This window comes from Oncorhynchus kisutch, linkage group LG1 (assembly GCF_002021735.2).
Source record: "Oncorhynchus kisutch isolate 150728-3 linkage group LG1, Okis_V2, whole genome shotgun sequence".
Classification (NCBI taxonomy): Eukaryota; Metazoa; Chordata; class Actinopteri; order Salmoniformes; family Salmonidae; genus Oncorhynchus; species Oncorhynchus kisutch.
Genome location: NC_034174.2, coordinates 60576584 through 60592529, shown reverse-complemented (window position 1 = coordinate 60592529; position 15946 = coordinate 60576584). Strand labels below are relative to the sequence as shown.

Here is a 15946-nt window from a genome sequence, read left to right as displayed (position 1 = left end):
GTAGCATTTTTTATGAATTTATTTGCAAATTATGGTGGAAAATAAGTATTTGGTCACCTACAAACAAGCAAGAGCATATAATGCGCCTTTGAGGACCACAGCACTCTACTGCCTCAGCCTTAATTAATTACATTAAAGACCACAAAACTATAAGGTCTTTCACATAAGACTGATGATCGAGATGGATTCTTTTCACATCTATATGCAAAAGTACATTTCAAAATGTCATGTTCCAGGCTAGGCGTAATTGTCCAAACCTCTCGAGTTTTTTAATCCAATATCTCTAATTAACATATTCATGAAAATAGTAATTGCCTCTAAACCTTCAACCTGCACACTGGACCGTATTCCAACCAAATCTAATCTTCAATTAGTACATTCACATTGGTGTTATTTTTGTCCAGGTGGGAAAGGGCAGTATGGAGTGCAATAGAGATTGCATCATGTGTGGATCTATATCGAATCTCCCATTCCTCTCAGAAATATTAGAAAATGCAGTTGCACAACTCACTGCCTTCCTGAAGACAAACAATGTATATGAAATGCTTCAGTCTGATTTTAGACTTAGTGCTGCTTTTGCCACTATCGATCACCACATTATTTTGGAGAGATTGGAAACCCAAATTGGTCTACAAGGACAAGTTCTGGCCTGCTTTAGATATTTTTCTGCCGGAAAGATATCAGTTTGTCTCTGTGGATGGTTTTTCCTCTGACAAATCAACTGTACGTTTTGGTGTTCCTCAAGGTTCCGTTTTAGGACCACTATTGTTTTCACTACATATTTTACCTCTTTGGGATATCATTCGGAAACATAATGTTAACTTTCACTGCTATGCAGATGATACACAGCTGTACATTTCGTTGAAATATGGTGAAGCCCCAAAATTTCCCTCCCTGGAAGCCTGTGTTTCAGACATAAGGAAGTGGATGGTTGCAAATGTTTAACTTTTAAACTCGGACAAAACAGAGATGCTCATTCTAAATTGCAAGAAACAAAGAGATCTTAATCTGACAATTAATCTGCATGGTTGTACAGTCGTCTCAAATAAAACTGTGAAGGTCCTCGGCGTTACTCTGGACCCTGATTTCTCTTTTGATGAACATATCAAGAAATTTCAAGGAGAGTTTTTTTCAATATTCGGAACATTGCACAAATGAGAAACGTTCTGTCCAAAATGATGCAGATAAATTAATCTATGTTTTGTCACTTATAGATTAGACTACTGCAATGCTCTACTTTCCGGCTACCCGGGACAAAGCACTAAATACATTTCAGTTAGTGCTAAACACGGCTGCTAGAATTTTGACTAGAACCAAAGAATGTGATCATATTACCTGAGTGCAAGCCTCTTACACATGCTTCCTGTTAAGGCTAGTGGTTTTACTGCTAACCTACAAAGCATTTCATGGACTTGCTCCTTCCTTTCTCTCTGAGTTGGTCCTGCCGGATAAACCTACACGTACGCTACGGTCACAAGACGCAGGCCTCCTTATTGTCCCTAGAATTTCTAAGCAAACAGCTAGAGGCAGGGCTTTTCCCTATAGAGCTAAATTTTTATGGAATGGTATTCCTATCCATGTGAGAGTCCCAGACTCGGTCTCAACTTTTAAGTCCTTATTGAAGACTCATCTCTTCAGTAAGTCCTATGATTGTGTGTAGTCTGGCTCAGGGGTGTGAAGGTGAACAGAAAGGCACTGGAGCAATGAAATGCCCTTGCTGTCTCTGCCTCTAACCCTGTTATGGGGATGAGTCACAAGCTTACTGGTGCTCTTCCATCCCATCCCTAGGAGGGGTGTGTCGCTTGAGTGAGTTGAGTCAAAGACATGAACTTCCTGTCCGGGTTTGGCGCCCCCCTCGGGTTTGTGCCGTGGGGGAGATCCTTGTGGGTTATACTCAGCCTTGTCTCAGGTTAGTAAGTTGGTGGTTGAAGATATTCCTCTAGTGGTGTTGGGGTCGTGCTTATATCCTGCCTTGTTGGCCCTGTCCGGCGGTATAGTGGGACGGAGCCACAGTGTCTCCCGATCCCTCCTGTCTCAGCTTCCATTATTTATGCTGCAATAGTTTATGTGTCGAGGGGCTAGGTCAGTCTGTTATGTCTGGAGTATTTCTCCTGTTTGATCCGGTGTCCTGTATAAATCGAAGTATGCTCCCTCTAATTCTCTCTCTCTCAACCTATCCCTCCCCTCCCGGAGGACCTGAGTACTGGGATGGGACTAGACTATGCTCATGCATATGCTGAACCCTGACCTGTTCACCGGACCTGCTCCCTTGTCCCGGACCTGCTGTTTTCGATATTTACTGTTATTTGACCCTGCTGGTCATCTTTGAACGTTTGAACATCTTGGCCATGTGCTGTTATAATCTCAACCCGGCACAGCCAGAAGAGGACTGGCCACCCATCAGAGCCTAGTTCCTCTCTAGGTTTCTTTCTAGGCTCCTGCCTTTCTAGTGAGTTTTTCCTTGCCACCTTACTTCTACAGCTGCATTGCTTGCTGTTTGGCATTTTAGGCTGGGTTTATGTATAGAACTTTGTGATGTAAAAAGTGCTTTATAAATACATTTGATTGAATTTGATTGATTTCAGGCCTACCAAGTTGGCTTACTGGGTACTCATAATGTTGGTTTATCTTGGCAGAGAACACGCTCTCGGCCAGGTATAACTATTTAGTTAACTATTTCAATAAGTATTTAGTGGTCTTATGACTTGGGGTAGAAGCTGTTCAGGGACCTGCTGGTTCCAGACTTGGTGCATTCATACTGCTTGTCATGCGGTAACATAGACAACAGTCTGTAGAAATATATCCACTCTCAAATTCATAGAGAGGGCTTTGTGCTCCCGAGTGACTCTGCATCTCAGTGCTTGATGTGTCACTACAGACAACCTTGTTTGATTCCAGGCTGTATCACAACAGGCTGTGATTGGGAGTCTCATAGGGCGGTGCACAATTGGCCAGCGTTGTCCTGGTTTGGCCGGTGTAGGCCGTCGTTGTAAATAAGAATTTGTTCTTAACTGATTTTTATAGATAAATACAGGTTGAAATCAAGAATTATGCAAGGACTGACCTTCCAAGAAATAAAAGTTATAGTTTAGGGCCCTCCTGCCAGAGTAGGAGCTCACCCCCCCCCCCCCCTCCCTCCCTCTCTGCCCTCCTGTGGATGATCGAAGACTCCTCTGAACAGAGCCATGAACCTCTCATAGGAACCCAGCTCCTTTTCTCCTTTGTCTCAGATGGCCTTAGCCCACTACAACGCCCACACGGTCAGCAGGGAAATAACTGTGGCAACCTTAGCTCTCTCGGTAGTGGGGGCTTCTATTTGATGAGCGAAATAGAGGGAACACTGGAGGTGGAATCCACAGCATTTGGATGGAGTCCGGTCATATGTGTCCAGGAGGGGAAAACGCTCATCGCTGACCTGGGAAGACTTGAATGAGCTGGGGTTCTGGATCGCTGGGTTGAATCATTATAGTGCATCCTCAGCTCGTTGGAGGTGATGCCCCTTTTGGAAGATCTAGACGTTGAGGAATGCAGAGGACCTCATCCATAGCTATCCCTAGTTGGGCTAGCTGGTCGTGGTGTTGGTGGTGTGTAACGAAGAAGCAGGGAGTCAAGAAGCAGCCAAATTCAAATAAATTACTATAAAAATCAAACTTTCATGAAATCACACATGCAAGATACCAAATTAAAGCTACACTTGTTGTGAATCCAGCCAACATGTCAGATTTCAAAAAGGCTTTTCGGCGAAAGCAAACGATGCTATTATCTGAGGATAGCACCATAGTAAACAAACACTGACAAGCATATTTCAACCCTCCAGTCGCGAAAACACAGAAATAAAGATATAATTCATGCCTTACCTTTGACAAGCTTCTTTTGTTGGCACTCCAATATGTCCCATAAACATCACAAATGGTCCTTTTGTTCGATTAATTCCGTCGATATATATCCACAATGTCCATTTATTTGGCGAGTTTGATCCAGAAAAACACCGGTTCCAACTTGCGCAACGTGACTACAAAATATCTCAAAAGATACCTGTAAACTTTGCCAAAACATTTCAAACTACTTTTGTAATACAACTGTAGGTATTTTTTAAAACGTAAATAATCGATAAAATTGAAGACGGGATGATCTGTGTTCAATACAGGAGGAAAACAAACTGTAGCTCGCTTTCAGGTCACGCGTCTCTAACAAAGAGTCCTCTTCACTCTAGCCTCGTTCTGAACCGTGTTACTTCTTCATTACACAATGGAAAAACCTCAACCAATTTCTCAAGACTGTTGACATCCAGTGGAAGTGGAAGGAACTGCAAGAAGGTCCCTTAGGAAATCTGGATTACCATTGAAAAGAGAGTGACCTCAAAAACAATTCTGAATGGTTTGTCCTCTGAGTTTCGCCTGCCACATAAGTTCTGTTATACTCACAGACATGATTCAAACAGTTTTAGAAACTTCAGAGTGTTTTATATCCAATATTACTAATAATTTGCATATATTAGCATCTGGGACAGAGTAGCAGGTAGTTAACTCTGGGCACCTTATTCATCCAAGCTACTCAGTACTGCCCCCCTGTCACCAAGAAGTTAATAAGAACAAACATAGAGTGACTACACGAATAAAGGTTGTGTCTGATGAGTGATACCAATGGAGTGCTAGACAATGGGGGACTAATCAGGGAGGTGAAGTCCAGGTGTGCCTAATGATGTGCTTGCAGGTGGTGTAATGAATGTTGCCAGGTGTGTGTAATGAGCAGACCGGCGACATCGAGCGCCGGAGAGGGGAGCTGGAGTAGACCTGATATCAACAACCAATTTGAAAGAGCTTGAAGAATTTTGAATATAATATTACAGACAAATTTTGTACAATCCAGGTGTGTAAACGCTCTTAGAGACTTAACCAGAAAGAATCACTGCCAAAGGTGATTCTAACATGTATTGACTCAGGGGTGTGAATACTTATGTAAATGAGGTAGATCTGTATTTCATTTCAATAAATTAGCAAAACTGTCTAAAAACACGTATTTTTTGTCATTAGTATGTGTATTGTGTGTAGATTGGTGACAAAAAAATCTATTTAATCCATTTTGAATTCAGGATGTAATACAACAAATTCTGGAATACATGAAGGTGTATGAACACTTTTTGAAAGCTCTGTATATATGGAAGAATTTCGGTGCCAAAAAAAGGGGAAAAATTTGTGTCAAAAACTAAAACTTTTCCTGATCGTTCTTACGCCTCTCAGGACAGACACAGATTCCTGCAGAACATTTTTTTGACTGTTTTTCCATGAATTAATCTGTTCATGCATTTCTATGGGATAATAGCAGTAAGGCCAAATTCAATGTTTAATCTTTTTATTCGTTTTTTTGTTGTTCCTAAAGGAGTCCTAATATTCAAAATCAATAACTAAATGATCCTTGGGATGACCATCTTAAAACAATTCCATACAGTACTTTGGCTTTGCAGTGGCGGCAGGTATCCCTAGTGGTTAGAGAGTTAGGCCAGTAACCAAAAGGTTGCTGGATCGAATCCCTGAGCTGACGAGGTACATAGTTGAAGATGCACTGCACTGTTACTGCTGTTCCTGCTAGTGGGAGTGATGCTATCAAGCTCACTCAATACTCATACTCTCAGGACAGTACATGTATGTGTACTACTATTACTGCCCAGTGTAATCAGAAATAATTTGCTCTACATGCACCTGTATTATGGCCATGTTCACATTATAACATGGAATGAAACAATATTATATGTATGATGTACTTGAAGCTGCTAAACATGTAAGATTAATCTAAAAAACTACAAAACATGTGTAATGCTTGATAGTTTATTGGAGGATCACAATATGACACCAACCAAACAACATTGCCACCAGAAATTCTGACCATCGTTATTTATCCACTAACTTCACCAATCATCTATCATGTATCAGGACACAAAGTACATGTTTATGGATAAAACATATATTCCTCAGAATGTTGATGAGTTCTTCTCAGTTCCCTTAGTACCAACCAAGTTCAATACTGTTTCGTTTTTTTGTTTGTCAATGATTGATGGGTGGATGTTGGAATGATTCACTGAGGTAATGTTAGTGATGATGTCAGAGGTGATAGCTGATTCGATATAGAGACTGAAAAGGATCCTCGGCGTACACATTCTGGTCGCTTCTCATCCAATAAATTGCTTGGCTATGTTCCAAAGCTCGCCCCAAACTGTGGAATACAGTTTTTAATATGCTTTATGGAAAATACATTTTTTTAAAGCTAAACATTTGAAAATGACTCCAACATTTTCAATACAAATTCCAATTATAAGTGACTACCTTTTAAACTTACTGTTGTAAGACCAGTATTTGCCTACTATTTAAAAAATAATTTGCCTCTATAAAACATGATGCTAATTAACAGTAGAGATGGAGTTAGCCATGTTACTCCCTCCGCTTTCACTATCACCCTCCGTTAACCTCTGCTTGTCACTCAACTGATGCTCAGAAAGATAATCAGACAGACAGAGAGATAGTTAGATAGATAGATAGATAAATAGGCTGTATACAGGGGGTGTCAGTACCAAGTCAATGTGCAGGTGTACCGGTTAGTCAAGGTAATTTGCTATATCCGCAGTCATGCACACCCTGAAGTGTATGACCTCCTTACAGGTAAATCTTTGGTCAATATTATGGTTTCCTACTAATTTCAACTGAATTTGTGACCTGGAGCAACAATAGGGTTTTTAATTTGCTAATGGAAGTAACACTTTATTTTAACGTTGTATCCCATAATCCATTCCTTTCACATTTCCATTTATTTCAACTTTATTTAATCAGGTTAGTCTTGTTGAGATTAAAATGACATATTCAAGAGAGACCTGGAACAAGACAGCAGCATTAACACATCAGTTTCAGACAAAGGCACAAAGTCAAATGACATCAACCAGATGAAAATATATCAATATAAAAAGCAGCATGCCAGTAAAGTACATGTACACAACACTAAATAAGAATGAACCAGTGTTTAAGTCTGTGTTTTGCTAGCTATGTCCACCAGACAGCACTGCAGAGATCACAACGGTCAATTAGACGTCGCTTGTAAGTGACAAAACGAAGGACTTCATGATACAGTCATAAGCCTTCAAATCAAATCACATTTCATTTGTCTCATGCCCCGAATACAACAGGTGTCGACCTTACAGCGAAGTGCTTACTTAAAACCTTAAACAACATTGCAGTTTAGAAAAATACAAAATAAAGTAACAAAGTGAATGATTCAGAGATTTGTCCATTTGTTTGTATAGATGCTTTGGCGGATTTGTACAATTGCTCAATCAAGGAAATAAAATCGGACCAAAACCAAACTTTTTTAAACAGTCACCAAGTATGCCCATCCCACCCTATCAAATGCTTATTTTGCATCTATTCATAATGCAACTTTTGTAGCAGTCAAGTTCTTCTTATGAATGATTATATGGAAAAAAGTTGCAGAGATTGTCTATAGACACCGTGTTCCTTATAAACCCTGTTTGGTCTGAGTCAATCAACTTTTATATTACTGTCTCGATGCAAAAAGCTAATACCTTAGCAATGATTTTGTAATCAACATTCAAAAGTTATATTGGGCAGAAGCATCCGCATGACAAAGAATCCATATCTTTCCTTTTACAGTAAAGAGGGTAATTGTAGCTAAACATTGTAATTGGGGAGGTTAGTCTTTTCAGTTCGCTGCAGCTAGCGACTGGATCGAGCTGCAACAAACACTCAAACTGGACATTTTTATCTCAATCTCTTCATTCAAAGACTAAATCATGGACACTCTTAATGACCGATGTGGCTGCTTTGCGTGAAGTGTTGTTGTCTCTACCTTCTTGCCCTTTGTGCTGTTTTCTGTGCCCAATAATGTTTGTACCACATTTTGTGCTGCGACCATATTGTACTGCTGCCATGTTGCTTGCTGCCATTGGACTTCGGAGCAGAGGAAATGCGTTACCTGGAGTGCTGAATCACTCGTTACTATCTGGCCAGGAGAACGCCATCTGCCCCAATGCATAGTGCCAACTGTAAAGATGGTGGAGGAGGAATAATGGTATTGGGCTGTTTTTTATTGTTCAGACTAGGGACCTTAGTTTTATTGAAAGGAAATCTTAACTTTACAGCATACAATGACATTTGAGACTATTCTGTGCTTCCAACTTTGTGGCAACAGTTTAGGGAAAGGCCTTTCTTGTTTCAGCATTACAATGACCCTGTGGACAAAGTGAGGTCCATACAGAAATGGTTTGTCAAGATCGGTGTGGAAGAACGTGACTGCCCTGCACAGAGCCCTAACCTCAACGCCATTGATCACCTTTGGAATAATTTGGAACACCGACAGCGAGCCAGGCCTAATCAACAAACATCAGTGCCCGACCTCAACAATGCTCTTGTGGCTGAATGGAAGCACGTCCACACAGTATTGTTTCAGCATTGAGTGGAAAGCCTTCCAAGAAGAGTGGAGGCTGTAATAGCAACAAAGGCGTGACCAACTCCCTATTAATGCCCGTGATTTTAGAATGAAATGTTTGACAAGCAGGTGTCCACATACATTTGTTCATGTAGTGTATATGAATTACCTGGCTGTACTGATGCCATGCAGTCTGGATTAGGCATTTAAAATCAATTACTTTCCTTTAATAATAGATAAGATTGTATCCGATCTTCAAAGATGAAGAAATCTCCCTATTTCTATGTTAGGTAGGGTCAACATAATCAAAATGAATATATTTCCAATGTTGATGTATTTATTCCAAGCCCTGCCAGTTTCAATTCCATCCAACTTTTTACAGAAAATAAATGGCCTGCTCTCCAACTTTATTTGGAATGGAAAGACCTCATGTCAAATTGATAGTTTTACACTTGCCCTATAAAGCTGGAGATCTTTAAATACTTTGTATGAAGATCTATTACTGGGTTGCACAACTGCGTTGATTTAAGCAATGGACAGCAGACTATCCTTGTGCAAGGAAGGGTATCAAAGCCACAACAGTAATACCGTAAGATATAAAATATATTCACTACTTCAAGTCCAAGGTATTGAAGAAAAAACAGATGATGCAATGATTCTCAATTCCATTTGTATTTTGGAAAAAATACACAGATTAATAAAGTGGAAAGAACCAATATCACCAGCACCACTATTTGGAATAACCCCACCATACCTCCAGTGTTTAATGACATCACCTTTCCTTCCTGGTTCCAAAGTGTCATCTGGAATTTTGTGCATGTATACTGTGATGGATATCTACTGTCATTCATTCAATTACAAGAAAGACTTGGATTATCCAAAGCCGATTTCTTTAAGTTCTTACAACTCAGAAATCTTATTGAATAACGATTCAATCAACAGAATATGGACAAACCTAAGGCATCTGGCATAGAAAAATACTGAATGAAGCTGCTACGCCAAAGAAGTTGATTGCCATGTTAAATAAAGTGTTGATTGAAACTCTACCTGGTGGTTCAGAACCCATTATGAAAAAATGGGAAACGATCTAAAGGAAGAAATTGAGGAGAACCATTGCTCACAGATATGTGAAAATGCTCATACCTGTTCCTACAACCTAAGGTGCTATTTTAATTTACGATAATTCATTGGACTTACTACACTCTTGCCAAAATGCATGTAATGCACCCAGAAATGTCACATCTCTGTTGGAGATGCAAAAAACACAAAGGAACCCTATTTCATATGCTGTGGTCCTGCAACAAACTGACACCATTTTGTGATAATGTCTGTGCTATCACTTCATTTTGTCTAACTATTTATATTCATCCATCTCCATGATTATGTCTGTTGAGAAATGTAAATACTTGAGATCAATTTCAGAGAAAGATGTGTTTTCTAAGTCAAATTACTGCACAAATGGATAACCATCAATTGGAAAGCCTTGTATTTCCCTCAATAACAAACTGGAGGAGAGAACTATCTAGATACATCCCTTTATGGTATTTCATAAAGTTAAAAAATAAATGTAGATATTTGACAGAATTTGGAGGACACATGTTGATCGCCTTGGAGAATGTTTTGTATAGTGAGTGTTTTGTTGTTGTTTTTTGTACTGTGTTGTTTGTGAAGTAGAAAAAACATTTAAAAAATTGTCAAACAAATGTGAATAGCGCCTACCAAGAAAGACTTCCAAAATTACTCAATTGAGTCAGAATATTACTTTATTTTAACTCACTTTAATCCATTGATCAGGATGTGGATACAGATGACTGACATTTCGATGACAAGCTGATGATTCTCCAGAGTTTCCTGGCCATTTCACTGAAGACGAAGAAGAAGAAGAGGGTGTCTTGTTGGTCAAAAGGCCAAGTAAAATAAAAGTATACACATACGTGATATTTGAGTGTCTGTGAAAATGGAGACACAGAAGGAAAAAAATCAAGGCAACATAGAAATGGGAACAGTGAGAAAAATTATTGTATCGGTCTGATGTTCTACAATATGTTTCAAAGCTCGTTTAGTTTGACAAATTTAAACAGCCCCCAAGATGCATTTGAGCATGTATGTGACATCAGTCACATTTTCTACAATTAATTGGATTTTCTATTTTTGATCTGTTCTCGGGTGGTAAAAAATGTTTGTATTGGTCATGTTGTAGCAATCTACACAGTGACCACATTTGGAAATGCAATTGGGATGACCTGATAGCCAAGTGTTGTGCTTCTTAGGTATCTGCATCCCACTGGTCACACACTGGTTGAATCAACATTGCTTCCACGTAATTTCAATAAAAATGAAAAATATCCCCACAGCATGATGCTGCCAGCGCCATGCTTCACCGTAGGGATGGTGCATGGTTTCCTCTAGATGTGACGCTTGGCATTCATGCAAAATAGTTGGTTTTATCAGACCAGAAAATCTTGTTACTCATGGTCTGAGATTATTTAGGTGCCTTTCGGCAAACTCCAAGTGGGCTGCCTTGTGCCTTTAACTGAGGAGTGGTTTCCGTCTGGCCACTAACATAAAGGCCTGATTGGTAGAGAGCTGCAGAGATGGTTGTCCTTCTGGAAGGTTCTCCCATCTCCACAGAGGAACTCTGGAGCTCTGTCATAGTGACCATTGGGTTCTTGGTCACCTCCCTGATCAAGGCCCTTCTCCCCTGATTGCTCAGTTTGGCCGGGCAGCCAGCTCTATAAATAATGATGGAGGCCACTGTGTTGTCTTGGGGACCTTCAATGCTGCAGAAATGTTTTGGTACCCTTCACCAGATCCGTGCCTTGACACAATCCTGTCTTGGGGCTCTAGGAACAATTCCTTCAACCTCTAACATATACTGTCAACTTTGGGACCTTATATGGACAGGGGTGTGCCTTTCCAAATCATGTCCATTCAATTGAATTTACCACAGGTGGACAAAAATCTATCCATTTTAGAATAAGGATTTAACATAGCAAAATGTGGAAAAAGTCAAGGGGTCGAATACTTTCCGAAAGCACTGTAAAATGCTTTTGTTTACATACAGAGTATCAAATCACAACAAATCCATAGACAATAGAGCCAGAGGTCCTTAGTTTTTGTGTTAATATGATGTTTTAGTTCACCCGTACTATGCTCATAAAGGCATTAATAAGTCGTAGTAAAAAGTGGCATTTAACTGAAAAAGTTGTACATAGCAACTTTCATGTGACTGAGAGACTGCTTATCAATACGGCAATCCCGTGCTGTCTCTATTGTCAGTGTAACATCATAATGATCAGTATTGCGAATGTCTATTTCCTCAATTACTTTTGCAGAAACGGTGTATCATCTATTTTGTTGGAAATGACTATTTTTCAAAGGAAATGGGAGGGAGCTTGGTGAGGAAATCTTAGGATCCCGGATTCTGGGATGAATCCCTAGCGTGTATAGAGTTATGTATGCTGTCATGTTGCCTTGTAATTCAGCAGGATGCCACTGAGTAAACAGTCCTTGGAATTATTGAAAATCGCCTTAGAAAGTATTTATGTTTAACTTGCAGTAGCGGTATTATCTGATGTATGATGCAAATTCAATACCTGGCCTAGAGCGTGTTCTGGCCCCAACAACCTGGTGTAACTGTAATGTAAGTCAACAGCGTGTTCTGTGCCAAGATACACAGATATCATTCATTAGTTCCCAGTAAACCACAAACATGTTAAGTTAAAATAAATAAATGAATTAACTTCACCACTGTCTTTATTTACCATGTTCCTAGCATATAATGGGCCTTTGAAGACCACAACACTCCATGACCACAGCCTCTGTTATCACATTAAAGAACACAAGACTATAAGGTCTTTCCCATGATAATGTTATGATCGAGATGGATTCTGTCCACATCAACATGAATAAAACAATGTCTAAATGTTGTGCTCCAAGCTAGGCGTAACTTTCATTTCAGGCTAACCAGGTTGGCTTACTGGGAACTTATAATTTTGGTTTAACTTAGCTGAGAACACGCTCTAGGCGAGGTATAGAAGATTTTCAAGGTTGTAAGAGTGGTGACAAAAGACACCTTTTCTGGTGGGCGTTCCTCTTCATCTGCCTCATTAGCACCTGTGCCTCTCGTTCCAAATATGCGTTCAACAGGCTAATGTGGTATATCTGCTGAGGGCGCTGTCGTCCTGGCTGACTAGTTGACCGGGGAGACTTGCTCTGTTACCACACATGGGCCCTGCCACTGAGCACGGGTCCTGTGTTCCAGAGTGGGTATGAGGTGGAGTACCTTATCTCCTGGGCAGAACTGTCATGGCTGGGCCCTTCCATTGTACGACCAGGCTTGAGTTTCCCTCAGTCCTTCATGAATGTGTCGTGTTCAATGAGGGAACGGTACAGGCGAGGTTGCTTCTCCCAGGCCTCCTTGGTCAAGGCAAGGATGCCGCTACAGGGCCACATATAGAGCAGCTCGAAAGGCGAGAAGCCAGTGGACGCCTAGGGGACATCCCGGAGCGCGAACATGAGGTGGGGCAACACCATATCCCAATTCATCCCATCCCAGTCCACCACCCTGCGTAGCATGCTATTGATGGTTTTATTCAAGCATTCACACAGCCCATCCGTCTGGAGTTGGTACACACGGGTCCTTATTTGTTTGGCATCTCCAGCAAGGAAGATGCCATAGCTCCAAAACCGCCATAAAAAAAGCCAGACTACGCTTTGCAACTGCACATCCCCATGTGTACAAAGATCTACTTTTTGGAAAATTGATGAAACAAAAATAGAACTGTTTGGCCATCATGACAATCGTTATGTTTGGAGGAAAAAGGGGGAGGCTTGCAAGCCGAAGAACACCATCCCAACAGTGAAACTCGGGGGTGGTAGCATCATGTTGTGGGGGTGATTTGCTGCAGGAGGGACTGGTGCGCTTCACAAAATAGATGGCATCATGAGGTGGAATATTTTGTGGTATATTGAAGCAACATGTCAAGACATCAGTCAGGAAGTTAAAAGTTGGTCGCAAATGGGTCTTCCAAATGGGCATTAACCCGAAACATACTTCCAAAGTTGTGGCAAATGCCTTGAGGACAGCAAAGTCAATGTATTGGCTTCAATCCTATTGAAAATTTGTGGGCAGATCTGGAAAAGCGTGTGCGAGAAAGGAGGCCTACAAACCTGACTCAGTTACACAAGCTCTGTCAGGGGGAATGGGCCAAAATTCACCCAACTTATTGTGGGAAGCTTGTAGAAGGCTACCCGAAACGTTTGACCCAAGTTAAACAATATAAAGGCAATGCTACCAAATACTAATTGAGTGTATGTACACTGCTGACCCACTGGGAATGTGATGGAAGAAATAACAGCTGAAATAAAGAATTCTCTCTACTATTATTCTGACATTTCACATTCTTAAAATAAAGTGGTGATCCTAACTGACCTAAGACAGGGTATTTTATTTGGATTCAATGTCAGGAATGGTGAAATACTGAGTTTAAATGTATTTGACTAAGGTGTATGTAAACTTCCGACTTCAGCTGTATGTGTACTACTATTACTGCTCAGTGTAATCTGATGTAATTAGCTCTGCATGCACTGCATCTGTATTATGGTCAAGTTCACATTAAAAACGTGGAATAAAACATTATTATGAAACATGTATGATGTAATTGAAAACACTGCTAAAAATGTTAAAATGATTCATTAAAAAAAACGACTAAACATGTGTAATGCTTGATAGTTTATTGGAGGATCACAATATGACACATCAACCATACAACATTGCCACCAGAAATTCTGATCATCATTATTTATCCACTATCATGTATCAGGACTTAAAGTTCATGTTTTTGTATAAAACATATATTCTTCAGAATGCTGATGAGTTCTTCTCAGTACCAAAGTCCCAAGAACTGTATTACTGTTTTGTTTTTATGTTAGTCAATGATTGATGGATGGATGTTGGAATGATTCATTGAGTTAATGTTAGTGATGATGTCAGAGGTGATAGCTGATTTGATATGGAGACTGAGATGGATCCTCGGCATCCCCATTCTGGTCGGTTCTCACCCCGCAAGTTCCTTGACTTTGTTCCAAAGATCGCTCAAAGCTGGAATACAGATTTAAATATGCTTTGAGGAAAATACATTTTTAAAAGGCTAAACATTTGAAAATGACTCTGACATGTTCAATACATATTCCAATTACAAGTGACTACCTTTTAAACCTACTGTTGTTAGGCCAGTATTTGACTACCATTTAAAACATGATTTGCCTCTATGAAACATGATGCTAGTAAACAGTAGAGATGGAGTTAGCCATCTTACTCCCTCCTCTTTCCCATCACCCTCCTGTTGTCACTTAACTGTTGCTCAGACAGACAGACAGACAGACAGACAGACAGACAGACAGACAGACAGACAGACAGACAGACAGACAGACAGACAGACAGACAGACAGACAGACAGACAGACAGACAGACAGACAGACAGACAGACAGACAGACAGACAGACAGACAGACAGACAGACAGACAGACAGACAGACAGACAGACAGACAGACAGACAGACAGACAGACAGACAGACAGATAGAGACAGAGAGGTGGATAGATATATAGATAGATAGCTCACATGGTGCTTCATCTTCAGAGGCGATGGTCTTCAGAGCAGCCAACTTTGCCAAAAAGTCAGCCTTTCTACCTTTTAGATTATCCTCCTGCAGGAGAGCTGAGGAAGAAAGATTTTTCATTTTACTAAATTATATCAGATTAAACCCGGGCAGTAAAGTAGTACACATTCACAAACAAGACATACCTTCCTCAGAGTTATCTTCATTGAGGGAGCTTGCTAACAGGACACCCACTAGAGCGAACAGCAGTAACATACTCTGGATCTTCATCCTTTACTAAAACACATAGAGCACATCTTGTTAACACACACACACACACTGGGTCCTTTTACTCTACCAAATTAAAGAACAGCAAGTTCATATGGATCCCAGGTCTACAGTGTTACATTATACACATGTCCACCTACACCTCTCCATCCATTCCTACCTGTCCACTCTTGCCACACCTGCCATACACCTTTGCAAAGAAGATTCTCAGTGAAAACAAACATACCTCTTACAGTTGGACGATGCTGTCTGATTGATGACTGTTTATCTGGAAGATGTCTTCTGGTCTTCAGTAGTAGTGTGGTGTCTCTCTGCCCTCTGCAGCCCTGTTTTATACTCTTGCTGCAGCTACTGTACCTGCCCCACCCATCCACACCTCTCACAGCTGAATAACAAACAAGATGACATTTCAGCCATGATGATAACGGCAGTCATGCACAGCCTGAAGTGTATGACTGCCATTCAGGCACATTTTTTATCAATATTATGGTTTCCTAGTCATTTCAACTGAAATTGTGAATTTGAGCTTGGATAGCAAGTACAGAGTGGAGTATATACAGTGGGGCAAAAAAGTATTTAGTTAGCCACCAATTGTGCAAGTTCTCCCACTTAAAAAGATGAGAGAGG

The 15946-nt window shown here is 40.4% G+C and overlaps 1 long non-coding RNA gene across 1 annotated transcript; it reads right to left on the bottom strand.

The window, feature by feature from the left end:
- Window positions 1-14151: 14151 nt before the first annotated feature.
- On the bottom strand, window positions 14152-15680 carry LOC116376159 (uncharacterized). The gene is made up of 4 exons (XR_004211553.1): window positions 15546-15680; window positions 15238-15328; window positions 15055-15150; window positions 14152-14533 (listed from the first exon to the last, which is right to left on the bottom strand). It is a non-coding gene; the product is annotated as an uncharacterized LOC116376159 (long non-coding RNA).
- Between the last annotated feature and the right edge of the window lie 266 nt (window positions 15681-15946).